Source organism: Urocitellus parryii, chromosome 9 (genome assembly GCF_045843805.1).
Source record: "Urocitellus parryii isolate mUroPar1 chromosome 9, mUroPar1.hap1, whole genome shotgun sequence".
Taxonomy (NCBI): Eukaryota; Metazoa; Chordata; class Mammalia; order Rodentia; family Sciuridae; genus Urocitellus; species Urocitellus parryii.
The window spans coordinates 75,589,772-75,614,092 of record NC_135539.1 but is presented as its reverse complement, the minus strand read 5'-3'; positions in this window follow the sequence as shown (position 1 = coordinate 75,614,092).

Genomic DNA, 24,321 nt, shown 5'->3' with positions numbered 1-24,321 from the left:
ATCTTTAGAGAGACTGTTGTTTATAAAATTACAAAATTCTGAGCTACAACCTCAGGGCAAGCTGAGGCTGGAGACCATCAGGCTCTACTCTGAGAAACATGACCAAAATTAAGGACTATTTTGATCACAGTTAATGCAATACAATCAGAAAAAAATATGGAAATCATCCTTAGATGTACACATAGAAAGGAAATTAGATTTCTTTCACTTCTTAAAAAGTATATTAATAGAGTATATATTAAAACTGTATATACTAAAATAATATATACTATTTAGTCTATATTAAAAGTATATTAATCACACATCTTATTAATTCTATTAATATCAGCATATGTTATTAATAATAATAATGCTAATATACTCTACATATATACAAGCATACATACATAGATATTTGTATAAATATCAATCATAAGTATATATCTAAGTACGTATGCTTGTATATATGTGTAAGTATATGCATGTTTGTGTAATTTTTACCTGTTTTAATACACAATACAGTGTGTATATATACCATATATGAGATGCCTATGTACCATATTTTATATATATATACACACCCACACATACACAGTCCTACACAAACATGCTTTTACAAGTATTGCTGCCTGGTCACTTAGTTTTAAAAACAACATTAACATGTGACTACAATCTACACTTAATTCTACAACTCATAAACCTTTGTCTTCCTTTGAAGCTCCAGTTTGTTTTAAAAGTTGACACATTCAAATTTTATTATTATTAGCATTTATTTCAGCATTTCTGAAATTTAGGTTTGATATAATGAAGGCTTTAGATCTACAGTCTCACAAGTAATTTATTTACAGTTAGTAAAAGACATTGAAGCCAAATTCCTTTCTTAGATATGCTCTTGACAGTTCCTATTGAATCCAGTTATGTGAGTTTATTTAAAGGACAAAGCAGGCAATGTGATAAATACGGTCTTAACTTACCCATAACTAGATTAAAATAACTGTACCAATAGTCATAATCTAGGAAATAAATAGGAGTGAAAAGAAAACAAAAACAAACAAATGAAAAAAAACAAAAACAAACAAATAGGTTTGCGCTTACCCCCGGATGGTGGCCACTACTCTAGGAGGCACACCTGATCAAGCAATGCTCACCTCATCCTGGGTCTGTCTGCTGTTTCTGGCATGTTTGGCAGTCTGGATTGAAGCTCCGGAAGGCTTTTCTCAGGTGGGTTCAGTAAGCCACGTTTGCCGTGGATCGATGCTCTATTGACTGCAAAAGTTGAGGTCCTGAATCGGATGAAATTAATCTTATGAAAAGGTCATGAAATGAGTAGAGCCCTGGGCACACAACCAGTGCCCACAAAATCTCACTGCCACTGAATTAGAATCATTAAGCTGGGCTTCAGCTTCCTTCCCTCCCCTCAGCCATGAAGTTGTACCTGGTTGCCTGGTGGGAACATCAATGTTGTGTGTGGGCAAACTGGGAGAATCACCAGCACTGCCTTTGATGTCACTCATGTTGAGTGGACATCACTGTAAGCTTTGGATCTAAAAATAAATGTCATTACTTAATGCATCTTTTCCTGTGGATGAACTCAGAGTCTCTCTACCTTTCCATCATGTCAATTAAGAAGAAGAGGTTTTAAGAGACAAAAAAAAAAAAAAAAAAAAGGTGCTTTTTTTCATTTCTGACTGGGAATGACAGAATACTCACGTGCAGTTGGGCAATCCTCTGTTAGGGAGGTTGATTTATTAACCTGTGTACCATGGGCAAGCATGCTTGGTTCTCAAGATAGGTACAAACCCTCCCTCAGTCCCTTTCACTCTCTCCATGCCTCCAAACCTTGGGGGACCTCTGAAAATTACGACTTCCTTTGCTGGACTGGACCTAGAAACAGTTGAGGAAGGGCCTGCTGAGGGTCAGGTGTGGTGCTTATGTGAGACAGTTTGGGAGTTGAATTTTGTATCCAATCACAGAAAAGAATAAATGATTCAATGAACAAAAGTTACATTTAGGCCAACTAAACTACTTTGTTTGATACAAAACAAGATTTTGCTCATATTACTCTTGAAATAACAAAACATTTTGTGAACAAAATAGCCTATATATATATATCATATGTATAATATACACACACACACACAATTATGCAATGTATTCCTTTCAATTAATTAACTAAAAGTCTATCTCAGATGGAAGTTCGTATAGAAAGTCACTTTATGACCTGTATGTGACTGTGATTGTGTCAACAATTGTAATTTTGCTATGAATTGATAATCCTAGCACCAACCTCCTCTTACTCTGTGGTAACCAAAGGAGCCAATTGAAATATGGGTACTGATTGTTGCACTGGCTTCTTTTAGTCTTTGGTTTGTTTTTGTTTTTAATTTCTCTTCTCAAAATTTCCAGGAAAAAAATTATTCTTTGGCAGGTATGTAAAAGAAATGCTCATGTGGACAGGAAGGCTGCATACCAGCAGAGCTATACAGACACGAGGAGAGGACTTCACATGCAGTCTCCACCCTAGTCAGGGACTCCCACTCTTCCCCCAGGAGGCTGCAGGGACACTTCACTCTCCCTGCATTAAGTGCCCCGGGCTGGGCTATTGCATATTTGTTTTTTATTCTGATCTGTGGCTCACAGTCTCAGCGCAACCAATCTCCTTGATTTGCCTGCCGGGTGCTGCTCTGTGCTTCCCCACTCCAGTGTCTGAGCATGCCAGCAGTCCCATGCTCCTCTTATTTGTTCCTGGCTGACATGCAAATCATCTCCTGTGCCCATTCTGTCTGCCAGTGAGCTTTGGCGCCTTTGAACTCCAACACACAAAATAAGCTGAAGTTTACATGATGCTGAGAATACACTTGGTAAGGAGAACAGGACTCAGTCGGATCCCTAAGTCCATAAGCCTTGTTTGATATTTGGGTTACCACAGAGGCATTCAGCCCCACTTGCTTTTAACTCCTTCCCTCCAACTCATTCTCAATTTCTGTCCATGAAACCCAATGTGGACAGACTTGTGACTTCAAATAAACTCATATCATTCATGTTTATATAGTTCTCTAACTGCTGCTATATCTTACAAATACTTATTCGGAAAGAAAAATGTGGTTTTCCAATAATAAACTTACTAAATGATGGAAGCATTTTTGGTATAATTTTCTTATATTTTCACAGAAATGTTTTCTTAATTTGTCACACACAAGTTTTAATAATCAAAAGCTTCAAAACATTAATTTGAAGCAGGCTTTTCAGAGAAAAAAAACTGAATAAGATCATTTTGCCTCATTTAAAACATTATTTCATTTAAGATTGGCACAAAAAAACATGTTTTGACTATAATTAGGCTAACCTCCTGCACACTACCCAACTAGCGTGACTTTTATTTCTTCCTCCTTTCAGTTTCTGACTTCTTTGTTTCCTGGGTCATTGTGTTCCCTATAAATGCAAGTTCCCAGACCACTCTAGAGAAGCTGCACAGCACTCTCCAAAGATCCTCATTTTCAGGATAAGGAACAAATTCTTTTTTCCCACTTTGTTCTCATTTGTTTTTTCCAAATCCAAATCAAAATACCTTTGGAAATAAGGCAAAGTAACTCTAAGGAGTAGACTGGGCTCCTGCAGCCAGAAACTGTCTCCAGATAGCAGCTGCATGAGTCACACAGAGCACGTTGATGGCTGTTCCTCTCCAGGGATTACTGAGCTCTGACTCAAGGGTGGAGCTGGGTTGCCAGGCATTTCATAGGGCCCAGCCCGCTGGGTGATGTCAGTTGATCCAATTACAGTCAGGGGATCAGCAGCATTCAAACAGATGCTGTGTTCCTTCAGTTCCAGTCAGAGATTCCAGTGGCACAGCCAAGGAAATCTATGTGGCATAGTAAAGGCCACTGATAAGAAAAACAACTGCAAGTTTAACTTCGGTCTGGCTCCTGGCTTAAACAGAGTCTCCTGTCAATATCCTGTTTGTCACTACAGGACAGTGTGGAAGCAACAGGCTAGGTTTCAGCCGAGGTCTTTAATTTCCTCTGTTAAGGAATCTGTTCTATTTTTATCCATAATTACTTCTCCATCCCTCTTGCTGTTTTCTATAAACAGAGATTAATGATCTGGATGTTAACCTATTTTAACCAGTGAGCTATGCAGAGCCCAAATGCCTTTTTTAAAGAGTAACAGGATGATGTGAACATTCCGTTTCATAATGCAGAGCTGATAGTTACTGAAGGTTCTTCAAATCATTCAGAGAAAGAGGGCTTTAAGAAGAAATTTGAGTCTAGCAAGGTGGCACATGCCTGTCATCCCAGAGGCTCAGGAGATTGAGGCAAAAGGATCACAAGTTCAAAGCCAGCCTCAGCAATGTAGCAAGGCCCTAAGCAACTTAGTGTGACCCTGTCACAAATAAAAAGCAACAAATGTGCTGGGGATGTGGCTCAGTGGTTAAGCATCCCTGGGTTCAATCCCAGGTACCAGAACTAAAATTAAATTAAAATAAAGTTGAAGGAATATTTCATTCCCTGGGATGAAAGTACAGATCAGCCTGATGTTTTGAGCTAATACAAAGTGTTATCAACATATTTAAAATGAGCACTTCTGTTTGTGTTGGTTCTCCCTTCTACTTGTTTTGAAAACACTTTTAGAAGTAACAGCCTAGATAGAATATAATACTGTCTCCATCATTGGTTTATTACACAATATTGATAAAATCCTCAAGTTCTCCATTCCCACACATAAAATAAGAAGAAAAATGCCTGAGTTCAACTCAAAATGTTTTTGAAAGGGTAAGATAAGGGATTGTGAAAAATATATAAGGAATTGCCCAAATGTGTCAAATCTTATTATGATTAAAGCCGAAAATCTTGGTGAGATTTCACCACCATTACATAAATAAATGGACATTAAAGATTCATTGGCTTAACTGAAACAACATCTTTTGAACAAATGATTGTGTAATATATACGCCATTGTGGATTTTGTTTCAAAGTTGAGGTTACTTGAAATATAGGGAGTAAGAACTTGAACTGCTCCTGGGGAAAATAAGTGCTATGTTTAGATATGTCAATTTCTAGCCAAAATTGACAAAGTCTACTTTTCTACTTCATAGCTTTATTCTTTATTTTTTGTCACATACAGCATTTTTTACTTAGATAAAAACATACCATGAAATTCACCATTTTGAAGTACATGCTTCAGTGTCTTTTAGCCTATTCACAAAGTTGTGTATCATAACCACTGGGATTCCCAAAACATCCACACTGCAAAGAGAAGCCCCATCCCAAGTAGCTTCTCCTTGTCACCTCCCCACAGCCCCTGACAAACACTCGTCTACTTTCCATCTATGGATTTACCGTTTCTGAATATTGCATGTAAAAGCTTTTAGCTCTTCACTTCACGTGCTTTTGAAGATCCACTCCTATTTTAGTATGGATCAGAACTTCATTTATTCTACTGCTGGATGATACTCTAAGCTCTACAGCATTTTTATTTATCCATGCATTTGTTAACAGACTTTTCATGGCTTCCACATTTTGACTATTACAAAAACTAATGCTGCAATAAACTTTCCTGTACAAACTTCTGTTTGGACATTTGTTTTCATATCTCTTGGGTAGAAGTAGGAGAGTTGCTTGGTGCTATGTCAACTCCATGTTCTGCCATCTGACTCACTGCCAGACCATTTTCCAAAGAAGTTACAGCATTTTATGCCAACAACAATGAACATCGACACTTTCTTCACACTTATTACTGTAGGTCTTTTGATTATAGTCATCCTGGTGAAGCCAGAATTAGACAGGCAGATAGGCAAGGGTCAGACCCAGAGAATGGAGGGATTGTGGCTCAGTGGTAGAATGCTTGCCTTGCACGCGTGAAGCACTGGGTTTGATCCTTAGCACCCCATAAAAATAAAAAAAAAAAAAAAAAGATATTGTGTCCAAAAAAAAAAATCGTTTTTTGGGCTGGGGATATAGCTCAGTTAGTAGAGTGCTTGCCTTGCATGCACAAGGTCCTGGGTTCAATCCCCAGCACCACCAAAAATGAATAAATAAATAAAAAGAAATGTTAATGGCTTCAGAGCCCTTTCTCTACTTTTATCAAGATAAACTGCCCAGGCTCCAACCTGTTACTAAGGTAACCTGTCCCAGGGATTGTCCCTCCCTACAGGGAGCTATAAAAGTTATTAATTAATGCACCCAGGGCCCCTTTCCTGCCTAGATCACTCCATTTGGCCCTTCCTTTGTCAATCTGCTTCTCACCTTTTGACCATCTACTGGAGTATCTCCTGGGCCTAGTCACATACACAGGAAGGAAAGGGATAAGGAGAAGAGGGCAGAAGAACAAAGGAAGCCTAGGACATATAAAAAGGCAGAATGCTCTCACTTCTTGGGATCAAGTATACCAGCTAGGGACCCTTCTCCCTCCCAGGAGAAATCTATGTTACCCTTTTTTAAATAAACCCTGCTTCATATGCTTGCTTCGGGGTGCTTCTCTAATGTTATACTTCAACATGTGAGGAAGCAGGAATCGTCACCTGTAACCAGAGATTTCACCAGCAGGCATGAAGTGTTTTCATGGCTATTTTGTAGACATTCTCCTAACAATTAATCATGTTGAACATCTTTTAATGTGCTTATTGGGCATTTGTAATAGCTTCCTTAAAGAAATATATGTTTAAATCCTTCGTCCATTTTTTTATTATTTGCCTTTTTATTGTGAGGCTACAAGTATTCTTTATACATCCTGAATAAAAGGCTTTATCTGATATATGATATGCAAATGCTTGCTCACATTCTAGGAGAGTTATCTTCTCATTTTCTTTATAGTGCTCTTTGATGTACAAACATTCTAATTTTGGTGAAGTTCAATTTATCTGTTTCTTGCCGTTATTTATGTTTTCAGTGTTATGTCTTTTAACACGTGTTTGTTAGAGATGAGGAAGATTTACATCTCAATCCTTCTAAGAGCTTTATAATTTAGCATATGTATTTTGAAATAATTTTGTATATTATGTGAAGTAAAAATTCACTTTAATTCTTTTGCATGTAAAAATTCATTTGTGTGATACACATTTATTGAAAGGCTGGTCTTTCCCCATTGGATTGCCTTCATACCCTTATGAAAATTGGATTAATCTTCTGTGTCAAGGTTTTAAACCCTCAATCTATGCTGTTGTCTTCTGTTTATCTTCATACCAGTACAAAGTATTCTTGATTACCGTAACTTTGCAAGTTTTAAATCAGGATAAAGGAGTCCTTCCTTTTTTCAAAATTGTTTTTGGTTGTTGTGGGTTCCTGGCAATTCAATATGAATTTTAGGACTAGCTTGTCAATTTTGACAATAAAATCCTGTTGGGATTAAATGTTTCTAAATATTTATTCTTTTATAAAATTTTATTCTTTTATATTTTATTTCCTTATTTTATTTTTTATTCTTTATTATTTATTTTATTCTTTTATAAAATAAAAATGGAATTGTTTATTTAACTTTATTTAAAATTATTATTTGGCATTGTGTATGAATACAACTCATTTATGCACACTGATTTTGTATCTTGTAATCTTTTAAATTAATTTATTTGCTGTTTTAGTATGTGTGTGGGGTCCTGACTATTTCCTACATACATGATCATGTCATCTACAAATACAGATAGTTTTCTTCATGGTGTTTATATTTTTCCTTATTTAATTTCACTAGCTAGAATTTCCTTTACAATGTTAAATAGATATGTTGTTGAGGAACATCTTTTTCCTTTATTCTTACTATACAGGAAGACTTTAGACTTCAATCATTATGAGACTAATTGAAGATTTCTTTGAAGATGGTCTTTATTAGGTGGAACTAATTTTATTAACATTTTTATTTCTGGTTTATTGAGTGTTCTAATGATGAAAGATATTGGCTTTTGTCCGTTTTTCTCATGTCTATTGAGGGGACAAATATTTTGTTGTTTATTATGCTAACATGATAGTATATAGATTGATATTTATATGACAAACCACCCTTGCATTCCTAGGATACATCTTGTTTGAACATGGGATATTAATTTATTTTGTATGTTACTGAATTTGGTTGAGGATTTTTGTATCTGCATTCATAAAAGAGATCGATCTCTAGAAAATTCTTATGATGATTTGTTGTGGTGTATTTCCTTATTAGGGAGAAGAGTGCTTCATTCTAGCCTCACAGAATTAGTTGAGGAGTGCTTCTTCCTCCTTCTAGTTTTTGAAGAGTTTGTGAAGGTATGCTGTCAATTCTCTAAATGTTTGCTACAATTTGACAAGGAAGATAATTAGATACAACATTTTCCTTGTGCACAGCCTTAAAATTATGGATTCAATCTCTTCTTTGATAGTTTCTAAAAATAGAAAAAATAAATGATTGATTTTTTTATCTATAATATTGAGATTTATAGCTATAAATGTCCCTCTCAGCACTGCTTTACTTATATCCCATAAGAGATGATATTATATTGTGTATGTGTGTGTGTGTGTGTGTATGTGTGTGTGTGTGTATGTGTTACTAGAGATTGAACCTAGGGCCTTGTGCATACTAGGCAAGTGCTCTATCACTGAGCTACACCCCAATCCAAAAATTTGATATCATATAGTAATTTTTATATTCATTTACTTCAAAGAATTAGCTATAATTCTCTTCTAATCTTTTTCTTACTTAAAAATGTGTTGACTTCTACATATTTGTGAATTTTTTCATTCTTATGGTACTGATTTCTCTTCACATTCATTCTATAGTGGTCAGAGATCATAATGTATAATTTCAATAATTTTAATTTAAACAAAATTTTATGTATTTTTTGTCTATTTTGGAAAATGTTCTGTATACAATATAAATATTCTTCTAGTGTTAAATGGAGAGTTCTACATAAGCTTCTTGGGTCTATTGGGCTTATAGTTTCTTTCAGATCTTCTATTCCTGGTTTGAACTGTTCTCTGGTTGCTGTATCCATTATTGAAATTGTAATCGTTGTCATTGAATTTCCTCTTTCTCCCTTCAATTGTCAGGTGCCATGCACCTGACAACTCTGTTGGTAGGTTCATATGTTTTATCTTCTTGATTAATTGACTATTTTTTAATTAGGAGATATCTTTCTTCCATAGCAATTTTTGCTTTTAAGTACTTTATGGTATGGCCACTCCAGCTTTCCTTTGATTACCTGCTTGTATGGTCTATCATTTTCCACCTTTTCCTTTCAATTTATTTGAATCTTTCCATCTAAAGTGTGTACCTTAATAGACCACATAGAGTTGAATCAGTTTTTTTAATCCTTGACACTAATCTAGGATTAGCAGCAATTTAAGTAGTATATAAAAATTTTGTGGCTATAAAGCTCCTTCCCTCTCACATCTTTTGAGCTATTATTCTCAAATTACATTTTGTACATGTATCCCAAGGCATATTTATAATAATAATTTAACAAATTTATATAATTGTTTTGTGAATCAGGAGAAAAATTAGTTGTAAACAAATATGCATTTATCTTGTTATTTTCAGGACCTATGTAATTATATTCACAAGTGTTCTTCATTCATTAATGTGGATTAGAATTACTGACTAGTGCCTTTTTATTTCAGCCTGGAAAACTAGCTTTAGTGCTTCTTATAAGGAAGATCTGTCAGCAACAAGTTCTCCTGGTTGTTATTTTTCTGGGCAGTCTTGATTTTTCTTTAGTTTTTGGAAGGGTCATTTTTGTTGAATGCAGACTGCTTGGTGGACAGTCTGCTCTCTCTTGATTATCTCAGCCCATAGTCTTTGGCCTCTGTGTAACCTAAAGAGAACTCATCTCTAGATCTTGTTGGAAATTGCTTGTGCATCATGAGTCAGTTTTCCCTTGCTGATTTTAAGATTCTCTCCTAACTTTGGATTTCAACAGTTTGACTCTAATAATGTTGTGTGTGAATATAGGAGTGTATCATACTTGAGAGTTTGCTTCTTGGTTAATTCTATTTTCTTCATTCTTTTTTTTCTTTCTGGTACTTACAATAAATAATCTCAATGGATTTATGTTCCAGTTTGATAAACTTTCCTCCCAACTCCTATTTATGCTTTCTAGTGATTTTGTTTTTCATTTTAGTTCATGTATTTTTCAACTACAGAATCTGTACATAAAAAAAAAAAAAAAAACTTTTGGTTTCTCACTAATCGTCTACATCTGATCAATATTATTGTCATACTTTCATTTTTTTTTAGACACAATAATCTTTAGGCTTTAGAGCAAGCACTGCATTAGCCTCCTAGGGTTGCTGTAACAAACTACCACAGACGGGAGTGCTTAAAGCAACAGGAACTCATTCTCTTGCAGCTCTGGAGGCTAGAAGTTCACAGCCAAGTGAAGGCTCCAGGGGACAATATGTGGCACTGCACATCTCTTCCAGCTTCCTCTAGTTGGCAATCCTTGACATTCCTTGCCTTGGGCTGCCTCACTGCTGCTCTACTCTGTCTTGTGTGTTGTGGTCCTATGTGGGTCTATATATAATTTCTCTTTTAATCAAGTCACCAGTCTTATTAGTTAGGATTGGCCCATCTACATTACAATCTCATCTTAATTACTTGTATGAGCAAAGACTTTTTATTTTCAAATAAACTCACATTTTGAGTTTCTGTGTGGGCATAGATTGGGGGGGGGGCATTTCTGAACCCAGCAAATCCAAATTTATATGAGTGAATTAAAATCAAAATACCTGGCTACTACATGTGAACTCTTGGCCTCCTCAGGAATAGTTTCTATCACCCATGTTTATTTCTTTGTTCCTGTTTCTTTGTACACCTAGCAATTTGTTGTTGTTGTCCTTGTTGAAAAATGGGCATGTTAAATAAAAGGATGCATCGACACCGGAAATCAGATTCTCCTTCCGGTTCCCAGTGCTTATAGTGGCAGCGGCTGCTTCTTGCTGTTGCTGTTGTTTGTTAATGAATTTCCTGGAATATTCTGGAAAGTCCATATTCTTTGTCACGGGTGCATCGCAGTCTCTGCTCAGTCAGCTCAGCAGTCATCTAAGGAGTGAAGAGAAATTTCCTTAATTATCCAGAAGCAAAGTCTCCCGGCCTTTGCAGATAGATGGGTTCTGTGTTTGTATCCAGGCCTATCTTCAAGATGCAGCCAGACACTTGATCATTCTGCCTGTCCTCCACTTTCAGCTTTTTAAAATTTATTTATTTATTTTAATTAGATATATATGACAGCACAATGCATTTTGATTCATTGTGTACAATTGCAGCACAACTTTTTATTTCTCTGTTTTCATTTCTCTGGTTGTACATGATGTAGCATCACAACATATGTGCAGTAATACATGTACCTAGGGTAATGATGTCCATCTCATTCTTTCATCTTTCCTACTCCCATGCCCCTTCCCCACCCTTCCCTTTCCTTTGCCCCATCAAAGTTCCTCCATTTTTCCCAGTAAAATGAGAAATGTCAATCCTGCTGATTTTTTTTTTTTTTTGTCATTATGGATCAGCATCCATGTATCAAAGGGAACATTTGACCTTTAGTTTTTTTGGGATTGGCTTACTTCACTTAGCATAATATTCATCAACTCCATCTATTTACCTGCAAATGCCATAATTTTATTCTCTTTTAATTCTGAGTAATATTCCATTGTGTAGCAAGTTTCTTTATCCATTCATCTATTGAAGGGCATCTAGGTTGCTTCCACAGTTTAGCTATTGTATATTGAGCTGCTATAAACATTGATATGGTTGTGTTATTGTAGTATGCTGATTTTAAGTCCTTTGGGTATAGACCGAGGAGTGAAATAGCTAGGTCCAATGTGGTTCCATTCCAAGTTTTCTAAGGAATCTCCATACTGTTTCCAGAGACCCAGAATACCCAAAGCATTAGCACTTTCAGCTTTTAACAGAGCCTCAAGGTCACCTAGAGGCAAGAACTCAGGAAAAGTTCTCAGATCTTTCCTGAGCATGTGTACAGCCCTAGGCTTGCCCCTGACTTCCTACTTTCCCATTTGTTTTCAACAAATATCCTGCAGGGTTTTCGTTTGTTTGCTTGCTTGTTTTTATTTTGTTTTGTTTTTTGTCTTCCTGAGTGAACTGAGTTCAGATATATTCAAGCCTTGCAAGTGAAATCTTCTGGAAAATGTCAGACAATTAAAATAATTAATACAATTAAAATAGCAACAATTCTATAGGAATAGGGCTTTAAAGGAGCACCAGCTTGCTTTGCCCACTTTGTGACTGCTTAGCTTCTGGGTTTCCTGGAGATTGTGTGCCATTTCCAAGACTGCCTCAGTGCTGGGAGAAGAGGACAGGAGAAGGGCAGTTAAAACTCTGTAGAACTTGCTGTTTACACCAACATCAAGCTGTTATTGAATAAAACTTCCTGGATTATAGCAAACCTTTGGTTAATTTTCCCAGTTCTGAAAATGTCAATTCTGCTGAATTTTTTTTTTGTCAGTGTTTTCATTGCTTTTATAGAAGGCAAGATTTTCAGAGGTCATTTCCTCTGACATTACATAGCCACATCTTTTCAAGCAGATAAATATATTTTTTTTATTTCCTATATATCAGTATCAAACAAAGCTCTCTTAAAATGTGAAGTTCTTAATTTGGCTAAGTAGCATGCACTTCAGTCAGGAAATATGCTAAAGCAACTGTCTCCTTTCTTGACCTTGGGAAAGCTACATTCTTGGCAGAACAAGCCACTTCTGATTTCATTGTGGAGGTATAATTTACCCACAAGAATACTAGGCAAATAAGAGTAGCCTATTCTCTTCTATTTCCAGAAATCACTTAAACCAAAGAGACTTGCATTAGTTATTTCTCACAAAAGATTTCCATTTATATCTTTGAATTCTCTGCTAAGATTTCAAATTCATATTTTGTGTAGTCTTTTATTATGATGGATCAGAATAGACTATATTGTTCAAACAATCTTGTAGTTTAGATTAACTTGAAGTGAAATCAAGTATATCATAAAATTCTCATGGTTCACTTTGGAAAATATAATGTTTTTAAAATTGTATTAAAAACTGAATATAAGGAAAAAAATTTAAAAGGGAAAAAAAAAAACTCATTTTTTTTCCAGTAACATCTACTACCACTTTCCAAATGCTGTGCCTAACATTTTAACGCGTGTCATTTGTTCCTTATAAAAAGTCTTTTGAAGATGTTAACATACTTCATATTTTACTAATTAGAAAAAGAAAGATCTTAAATGTTATGCCTTAACTCACACATCTAGCAATGGGCAGAGTTAGACTTCAAAAGGCAACTTGTTCACTTCCTTCTTTATTTATAAGGCTTTCATTTAGAGAATAACTTTAATGAAAAATGTATCTTCTGATTTGTCTGAATTTGCATGAAGTTTAAAATAATTTAAATAATTTCTCTAATTAAATGTATAGAAATAGTACTTTTTAGTTGCCTTTCTTAGATAATAGCCAAAGGCAAAATTTTTGTTCTTAATGTCATGAACTATAATTCAGTAAAGAATGTGTTTTTATTAGGAAAACATAAACCACAGATGAGAACTAGCAGTGATAAAGTTTGAAAAAGGATAATAGATCAAGTATTTCCATCAAAACACTAATTCCTAATAAATGCCTAAACTACTTGTTTTTTAATGTATTTCTTTTAGTCATTTTAATTCTATTTTAGAATTTTAGTGACAAAAATGTCATTCAAACAGTGTAAAGAAAATGTTCAAAATCATAGAGTTTTTTGGAGTATTGTCAGCATGTAAGTCTATGACATGGAACACTTCGAGAGTCAATGCCTTAAAATAGTTTTCTTCCTAATCTGACAAAACCTTTTATACCGATTTTGATTTTACAAATGAATTTTACGTTAGTTGATATTTCCAAAAGTTTTTTTCACTATTATATAAAAATTACATTTGGGTTTTGAAATTAAAATCAAAATATACAACAAGTATTCTTGGGAATTCAGACAACCGGAAGATACATTTATCCATTCATCACTTTCTCATGAACTAGTCATAATACACATCCAGTTATCATTCTGGTTCATTCTCTCATTTCAGAGAGTCAACTACAAATAAAGCGATTCTTCTGCCATTCCAAGTCTCCACTCTTTTTAGCAGGATCCATCAAAGGTTTGTGATTGACACTGTCTAACAGATTCAGGTCCACTCCAAAAATTAGTCATTTATCATTTTTTAAATCTCTTCATAAAGCAGAGTCTCCCTTTCCTATTTTAAAACTTTTAAGTCCAAGACTTCATGAAGAAGTCTCTTGTGTGACCTGGAATCTCTAACTATTTTAACAGTTTTCTATTTCCTTTGGTCTCTTAAAGGTTCATCACATTGACTATGGAAGGATATTTCACTAAGGTAGAATGAAGAAGCGTGTGTAGTGATGAGTGTTTTAACACGTGAGGGGAGGAGATAAGAAGATACTTAATGGTTAATGTCTTCAAATAGCCTTTTGTAAAATGTGGGCTCTAATTGAAAGGCTCCAATTAATAATGAGAGGGTTATAAAAATAATGAGAGGGTTACAAAATACTGCAAGGGAACTAGCCATCTATATGGGACTCCAAGTTGGGGGAGAAAATGCTCTTTATTAGAAATTAAATCTTGATTTAATCTTCACACAGAAACGTACTCCAGAATAAGAGTCTCAAAGAATTGTAGAAATCTCAAGCTAACAAATGAGAAGAAAATACATTTGAAGAAGATGATATATCAGTGGCTACAGCCAACCAAAATGCACAATCAGTTTTCATATACTCCACTTGAGACACAGCCAAAGAGGTTCCTGCCAGACCAATTTTCCCACAAATGACACTATAAATTTAGATAAAAATTTCAAATAATTGCCTGGAGGTAACACAGCATGAACAAAAGCAGAAAGATGATAGAAAAGAATCAATTTTGGGGGGAATAAAGGAATGGCAAGGGGGTGATTTTGCTCTTTTTAAATGGCTTTTGCCTGAGAGCAGGCCACACACACAGAGTACTGACAGGGTGAAACATGGAAAGGAAATCCATGTTTTTTCTGTCCTAAGAAGCCAGAGGTCAGAGTGTGGAACTTTGTTGTCAACAGAATGTAAGGGAGATAGCCAGAAAAGGGAAGCTTGGAATCCTATGTAAAAAATTTGGAGAACTGACTATCTGACGTTGAGCCACACACACACTAGGGTCAAAGCAATGCAATGCGTTTTAAGCTGCACCCAAGAGACAAAGTTTGAGTCCCAGATATTTGCCTGCTAAAATTTAGAAAATCAGCACTTCTGTAGTATAACAGAATTCAGAGTCTCTGCACCTTCAAAACACTCAGGACAATACAAATTCAGTCAGTAAGTGAAGAAATGGGGGAATCCAAACCAATCTCAATAGAAAAGGCAATGGAAACCAATCCCCAAATGAACATGCTTTGAAATAAGCATCAAGGATTTTACTTTATCCATTTCAAATATGCTCAGTGGCAAAAAGGGAAATTGGCTTTTAAGAAATAAAAATATAAGAACTCCCACCAGAAAAATAGAAACTTGGAAAAAGTCCCAAATAAACCTTTAAGAAAAGCAAAGTAAAATACATAAAATATATATACATTATTTGGAATTAATGGTAGAATGAAATTGACAAAGAAAAAGATCGGTGTGCTCAGAGAAAGACCTCTGGAACTTTTTCAACCTGAAGAATAAAGACAAAAAGTTTTGAAAAACAAAGCGGATATAATTTCATAGACCTGTAAAAAAAATTTTGAATTTCCAACATATATGTAATTAGAGTCCCTCAGCAGAGCAAAAAGAAAATGAGACATACAAAAATAATTGAAAAAATATTGGCTGAACACTGTTCAATTTGGTGAAAGACATACATGCATACATTCAAGAAACCCATGGGGCTGAGGTTGTGGCTCAGTGCTAGAGTGTTTGCCTAGCCTCCATGAAGCACAGGGTTCAATCCTCAGCACCACATAAAAATAAATAAATAAATAAAGTAGAGTACCATGTCCACCTACAACTAAAAAAAATATTAACAAAAGAAACTTAGCAAATTTTAAGTGTATGCATTACTAGCTAAATTGTGTACGCAAGTCATAAACAGAATGCTTAAAACTAAAGAAAAAATGTTTCTTTTTAAGCCAGAGGAAAACGAGAAAAAATGTTTCTGTTTAAGCCAGAGGAAAATGAGACATTATTTATGGGCAAAAAAAATATTCAAATATCTTCTGATTTATCGGAAAAATTGGAGGTTAGAAACAGTAGAACATTAACACTGGAAGAAAAGAACCTGCCAACCCATAGTTCTTGTCCAACAAATATGTTCTTCAAAATTGAAAGTAAAATAGTAATAACTTCAGATCTTCCAATACTGCATTCTGGAAGCAGAAAACATGTTTTGTAGTTCACAGCTCCATGGATGGAAAAAAAGTTTTCCTAGTATGGATTATTCCAAGTGTCTCACCAATATTCCCTATGGATAATTTTGACATTGGAACTTTGAATATTTTGAGTCAGTGATATTTAGACAAGGTTCTAAGTTTAGAATTAATGCTAGGCAAGATGGGGGGCTATTGGGATAGGGCAAATGTATTTTGCAAATGTGAACATAAATTTTAGAGTCATTAATGGTGGAATCTACTAAGTTAAAGAGTGAATGGTCTCCTAAAATACACCCATGTCCATCTGGAACCAACAAATGTGGCCTTACTTGGAAACAAGGTCTTTGTTTCTACATTTAGAGGATGGTGGAAATTAGAACAGTCCTTAATCTGATGTGTGATGTCTAAGGTATTCCCTACAGGAAAAGGGAAACTTGAACACAGACACATGAGGGTAAGATGGCCACGTAAACATGGAGGCAAATATTGGAGGTGTTGCTGCCACAGGCCAAGGAATGCCAAGGGCTGCTTGGCAACCAGCAGTGGGAGGAGGTAGGGAAAGAGTCTTCCCTTCACGTCAGACGGCTGGCTTTAAGAATTAAAAGGGAAAAAACCTTCTGTTGTTTTTGAAACACCCAGTTTGTGACATTTCGTCACAGCCTAGGAAACTAACGTAGGAAGAAACAAAATTGTAATTATGGATTGATGATCATCCTCATAGAAATTTTAAGAGAACATACAGGTAAGCAATTAAGACAAAAGGAAAATTCAGAAAGTTTTAAACTGCTAGATCAATGTACAAATAAAAAACTACCTATTAAAAATAGCAATTACATAATGCAGTTACAAAATATTAATATGAGAAAATCTTTTACAATAATTGCTAAAACTCTAAAGTGTCTATAAATAAGTTTTTAAAAGATAAATATTCGAGATCTTTATGAAGACAAATTTAAAATTTTGCAAAGGAAAAAAGCAAACAAAAATGGGTGGATGTTACATTAATGAAGCACCAATCACAATCCATTCTATAAATCCAAATTTCATAGAATTTGACAAGTGTATTTAAAAATTAGTCTAAAATTTTTCTTAAAGCCTTAATTTTTTTAAAGAAAAATGTATCAATCATCTTTAAAAAAATTTAAATTTTTTTTAAAGAAAAATGTATCAATCATCTTTGGTATATAAAGAATAATTAAATCTCCATTGGAATCAATGGTATAATCTCTCTCCCAAAAATTAAAAATTAAAGACATGTCATTAACAAGCATATACAGTTTGGTCAAATATGTACATGAAAACAATGCAAACTTCCCTTGATCCCTTCTTGTTTAGATCCAATTTAAAGGGATGATTTTACATATAAAGCTCTCCAATAATTTGTTTGAGTTAGGAAAATATCAGGCTGGTAAATGTTCATTATCACTCTGAGGAATAACTTGAGTTAATACATCAAAGACAAATCTGTAGTTTAGTAAACAAGTGTCCATGTTTCCAGCACCTGAGATTCAGTACCACTTTCAGAAGGGCTTTGCACTTCACAAAGCATGTGAGGCAAGTTTTACTTCAGCAAGAAGTCTGCCTAAAGCTAGTGCCCTAGCAATAGGAACAATGAAATGGAGAATCTATGTGGTCAGGTGAACAGAACTAAGGTAAGAGAACCAATCCCACCTGGTTTCCTTCACACATAGTAAAGTCCTCCTTAGTAATAACACATCCACATTTTCATATTCTCCATCTATCTCAGGTCACTGTAACTTTCATAATGCATCACTTTGCAAAATTAATATTTAAAGCACTTACACAAAACGGGGAATCCTCCAATACCACTGGCACTAAGTAACATTCCTTCAGAATCACTTTGAGGAGACATAGATACTCAGTGTTTATAGGTTAGGTAGGAAGCCAGAATGTCACAAGAAACAAAGAGATTTATTCAAGGCAGTGGTACACTTTTTGGAACAATGAGACCAATTGTGTTCTCATCTCCATTTGAAAGTGATTCACAACAGTCTGAAGATACAGTTTGTTTCCTTGATTTGATTGAACTCGTTTTTGTTGTTGTTGTTGTTGTTGTTGTTGTTGTTAAGAGAGAAGTCCTAAGCCTGGGTTTTTTTGTTTGTTTGTTTGTTTTGTTTTGTTTTGTTTTTAAATTTCTTATGTCCTGGAACTAAAAGATACATTGGATGGTGAAGTTGTCATAATCATTACACTTTTGAATTTATAATATCCCTTTTCCTTTCTCTCAGTAAGGAAAGGACAAGAAATCAGTAGAAGTTTTAATCATATTAAAAACTTCTCCTTTCAAACTTAGTACATGGTTCTTTCTTTTTGAATAGGCTGTTAACATATTACCAAAAGATTTGTCTATAAAAGAAGAAAATTATTGAACTCTAGTAACCATGAAACTGTAATCCCTGTTTTCCTAAGTTCATTTTCCTATTATAAAACCATTCAGAAATGGACATATCCAATATTCACTCCAAATTCTCCTGAATATGAGATGTCTTAAGGATTTATGCAGGCAAAGAAAGAGGGCTAAGATTTACATTGAATTAATTTTGAGATTTTTAACTTGCCATCATAAAATTACATTGACTTGGCCCATGAAAGTCATGCCAAGTGTGTGTTTACCTGATATGAATCATTCACCTTGAAGTGCCATCTCCATTGTCAGATATTAGAGTCACATACAAAGAGAACTAGACAAGGGAGGGAGTCTGGAGAAACAAGAAAATAATAACCAAGCCAGCAACATGTTTGTTTGTTATTCTGGTTGTTCTTTAATATTCTCTGCCTTCCGAGTCAAATGCCAACGAATAGCTGAAATGTTGCTTCTGGAATATGAGGTTGCAGATCCTTGGATAGTTCCTCTGAATAGATTATCTTCCCAAAGCCTTGATGCAAATATGATCTTAGATGTTTTTTTCTTTCTTTGGGGTTAAAAGTTAACCTGGGGAGCACGGCATTGTTGAGGAGGATTGACTTCAATGGAAATGGTATTAGCCTATCTTTTCAAATATAAAAACCAGCTGGGAAAATGAGAGAGACGGAAACTCTGTTTGGAGCCATGGTTTAGGTTAAAGAACTAGAAACTTGGGCAATGGAGATAAGTTATGATCTGGGACAAGTTACTTAACCATCCAAGCTTTACTTACTCATCTGTTCATAATAAAATTCCTATCTTACACAATTATAGGGATTACTACAGTAGTTAACACACATACATCTCTTAGGATGATGACTATCATAAAATGTTTAGTCTCAACCAATCACAGCAATTGAACTTCAGTCAATCACAAGCTATGGACTGACCAACCATGACCCCAACCACTGTGTAAGTTGACTGCATGTCATTTTCTTTTCTGCGACTATAGTCTATAGAAATAACCTGGGTAATATGGTGGGGTTGGCCATTCTGACCCATCTTCCACCTAGAACATCGCTTGGTTTTAGGGACCAGTTCTTCCCCATTTAAATTCTTTACACTTAACTCATCTTGAAATGTTTTCTTTAACATACTTTACTTGTGAAAAAGAAAGAATTCAAGCCTCATTGCTCTCCCAATACTTTTTCTGATGAGATGAAAAGTTGTCTCCAAATATTATATGAAGTTTCACTTAATTTATGGGAATTTTTTTCTCCCCCCAAATATATGAACTAAAAAAATGTAAGATTTTTTTATCTGCTTTTCAGTTCCATCTTTAAAAATTAGTTGACCATATGATTAAATATTTCTCAACAGTTTCCTTTTTTCTTCATCTTTCCTTGGTTCTTTTTAGTTATACATGACAGTAAAATCTATTTTGACGTAATTATAAAAGCATGGAATATATCTTGTTCTAATTCAGTCCCCAGTACAATTCCTTCCCCTTCCCTCCCTCACCCTCTGCTCCCTTCCTTATATTGTTACTTTCTTTGGCATATTTTTTTCTTAGAAGTTTAATTTTCTGCCTCCTTTAGGTTTCACTGAAAGGTTCATAGGTCACTTGGATTATTTTCACAAAAATATTTAGACGATGTTTAGTAACTATAATGCTATACTTAACTGATATATAATTGCATGGACCTCCAAGTGATTCACCTAGACAATGCTGTGGATCTTCAGTAGGAAATGCTCTTAGAGCAGAGTTTGATTTGGTCTCAGATCTGCCATAACTTAAAGGTTATGATTAATTCTTTATTGAGGGACTCAAAAGCAAGATAGTTAATGGAATATCATAATTAAGCTTCCAGTCTGAATATTACCTTTCCAGAGATTCATTCTGAAGAATACATAGTATTTACTCAGGAAAAATGTTTTAAATATTTATTATATATTTAATATTTATTGATTCTATGCTATGACATTTATTTGGTCCTATATAAATATAACATTGACAGTTCTTTCCCCAGACACTATAAAAATATACACATAAAATATGCATGTAAAAATAACAGTGTTATCAGATGGAAGATAGTAAATAGCTTTGCACAAGCAAAATATTATAGGAGTTTGGCAGAAGTACTGAGATGTAAATGATATGCATTTCATTTCCAGAATAATTAAAAATTTAATATATCATATTTTAGAGATAAGACCCCTAAGAAGATAATTGCAAGGAAAAATAGAAAACCATGATAAGTGTGTGGCCAATTCAGGCCAAAAATATCTGTCTTAACTAATTTTTTTTTAAAAGGATGGTTTAGTCATAGGAAATGAACATCAGATTAACTAAATCAATTTCTCATTGTTTATACTTGACAAGTTGTTTCCAAGTATATTCATCAGATGAGAAAGTTCCAAGCACTTCTAATTTTACCTGATAAAAGTAAATTGAGTGGTATGGAAGAAAGATAAAGTCTAAAATACAATATCTCTTCCTGATGAGATAACTTTGGATTGATTGATAAGAGGAAAATTTCTGAATCTAAAGCATTTGTTCGTTTTACATTTGTTTAAATGATGGAAAGGCAAATGGAGTTTTAGCATGAGCAGTCAGACTGCATTATAAAAGTTCACACAAAGTAATAGTTCAACATCCATACATTTGTCTGTACTCCTGTGCAAATTAGTATAATATTTTTAATTCTAATGAAAAACTAAAATGACCAGTTTTATTGGGAACTGCTTTTCTCTTACAGCTGTAGAAACATAGAAATAATAGTATAAGTAATGGAAACTTTCTAAGTTCCTAAAAGATAATGGACAGACTTATAATGAAGGCTTGCTTTTGCAATTGTAGGAATAAAACTAAAGCATTTACTCTAATGTGTCATTAAACTTTTATCAGATCATAGTACCAATGCATGAGGACTAAAACTTGTTTTAACTAAATAATGTATGCTAAAATGTATATTGTCCATGTTAAGGTAAAGATCATAACTGGGCTAATGTGCTTCAGTGGACTGATGGGCATTCACTCTCTTTGAACTTAAGTACTGTATCCTGACAACGGAAGGAGAATGTTTTTAAATTTTGAAACTTCAGTATAAGATTGCAGATGTGTGGGCTGGGGATGTGGCTCAAGCGGTAGTGTGCTCGCCTGGCATGCGTGTGGCCCGGGTTCGATCCTCAGCACCACATACAAACAAAGATGTTGTGTCTGCCAAAGACTAAAAAATAAATATTAAAATTCTCTCTCTCTCTCTCTCTCTCTCTCTCTCTCTCTCTCTCTCTTACCCTCTCTTTTAAAAAAAAAAAAAAAAGATTACAGATGTGGGACATCTTAGCATCCACTTGAGTAAGAAATTATATTTGCTATGCTTACCAGTTAGTATCATTGAAATGTTCAAACCAGCTACATGAGTCTGAAGCAAGTATTTTATAGGTCTTGCCTTTAATGTCCCTTATCATATTCTTAGCTCCTTTATTACCAGAGGATATCCTTATGTCCAATGACCAGTGCCCTGAACCTTAATTCCATTCATTAAAATTTTAAACAGCTCTTTAATATATACTGAAGCATGAAGGGCTACCTCTATCAATAGCTTATGCCTCCTTGGCACACAGGTTTTTCATTTCCTTCTCTTTGATTATTTTCTTCTCCTTCCCCTTCCTCTTCCTCCTCCTCTTACTACTACTACTACCACTACTACTACTCTCTCTCACAATATGCTAACAATAAGTGAATATTCAAAGTAAAAGAATGAATTTTCCATCTCAGAGGAGGTAGTAAGGGAGAGGGATAATGTGGCTTTCTTGTATCACTGCCCATTTCCCAACCTTTACCATTACTATACTTATCATAAGAGTACAACTGGGCACATACATACAGAGTTGGAGTGAGTTACCTACTCAACCCCTTTTTGAAAACAGAAAACCATGAATTTATTCTTTTTGAAAGCTTAAATCTCATATTCATCCTATGTAAAATTGCCTTAGCAAGGAAACTACATATATATGATCATATTTTTATTGCTATTGAAATTTTGAGCAGTCTCAGTAATCATTTTGAAACTGAAGAATTTATATAATGCTTTGAAAAGAGAAGAAACCATCATTGTGTGAGGGATAGGTAGGGATATTGATACACATTACCTCTAAAAAATAACAAATATATAGGGTAATAATGTCATCTCATTCCACCGTTCTTCCCATAAGCTGTGCTTCATTTATGTACAATGTGTCAAAATGCATTCTACTGTCATGTACAACTAAATGGGGCAAATTAAAAATAAATTGATTAAATAAAAACAAACACACAAAAATAACAGAAACAAAATACTATTAATTTGCCTGATCTCAGGTTTTTAATGAGAAAGCAAGTCCTTGATTCAGAAAAAGTATAGAGCTAAGGAATAAATTATGTCCTGGATGCCCTCCCATCTGCAATTATATTATTTGGCAATGTTCCAGAAACCCCCAATCTCATCACTAAAAGTGTATTACCCAGCATCATGGGAAATTCTTAGTAATGGTTCCTATCTGTGCAATATTGATACCTTTGGTAGTTACTACCTTAATCAGTAATTGAATTACTTTGTAATCTTAATGTATGGCAGAAAAGAGGGTTTCAGAGTTTGAGCAATTTTGAAAGTATATGTAGTAACATTGAGCAAAGACAAAAAAAAAATCTGAAATCACAATGAGCATCTGAGAGGACTACCTACTTGGCTGAGGGGCTTTCAAGGAGAAGGGAGGAGCTTAACTTAATCACTACTTTGCTTCTGGGATTATTTTGCCTGTGTCATTGAACTAATGAGACAAATCAGAATAGATATTGTCCTACCCACATCCCCCAACCCACACAATTGTCTGCTCTATAATGGAGACTATATTTTATCAAATTCTGAGTATCAGTATTAACCATTGTGCAAGACTCCTGCCACACATAATAAATGATTGTTGAGTGAATAATAAATATATGATCAAAATAATTTAATTTTAATTGAAGGATTTCCTGGCATTCCATACACTTTGATTTCTTTTAATGTGAGTAGTACCATCTGAAAATGTGCTGTAATTTTTCATAGATCCACCAAAAGGGGAAAAAGAAAAAGATAGCAGGATCTGGGAGACAAAGCCAACTGTGAACTTTGATAGTATTTTCAAAAATGTTTCACAGAAATCTCTATCATGTGACCTTTCATTGGGAGAATAAGCTCAGATGGTCAAGGCAACAAAAAGGAAGGACCAAAAATGGTCATGCTGAAAGAGAGACTTGGAAATCCTGAGGGAAATGAGAGCACTCCTGAAGAGCAGGGGAAGAATTACAGAGTAATTGCTTTTATATAAATAATTGATCAATCCAATTTAAAGTCATCTCCATGTTAACAACAACGAAAAAATAATAGACCTGTACACACGTGACTAGTGTTCTCTCAGATGTACACTGGTGACCAGTGCAGCACCCATGAGAAGAACACACACAAGCAATAAGTGTTGAGGTGCTGAGATGGTGAATTGGCCGTACTTAAACACATTTCAGTTAAGTATCTCATCATGAGACTGGCACTTGCCAAGTGGCAATAGCATTGTTTGTTGAGTGTTCTGTTCTGATCTCAAATAGGTAAGTGCTTTAGAAGCATTATACACCACACAATTGATTTGC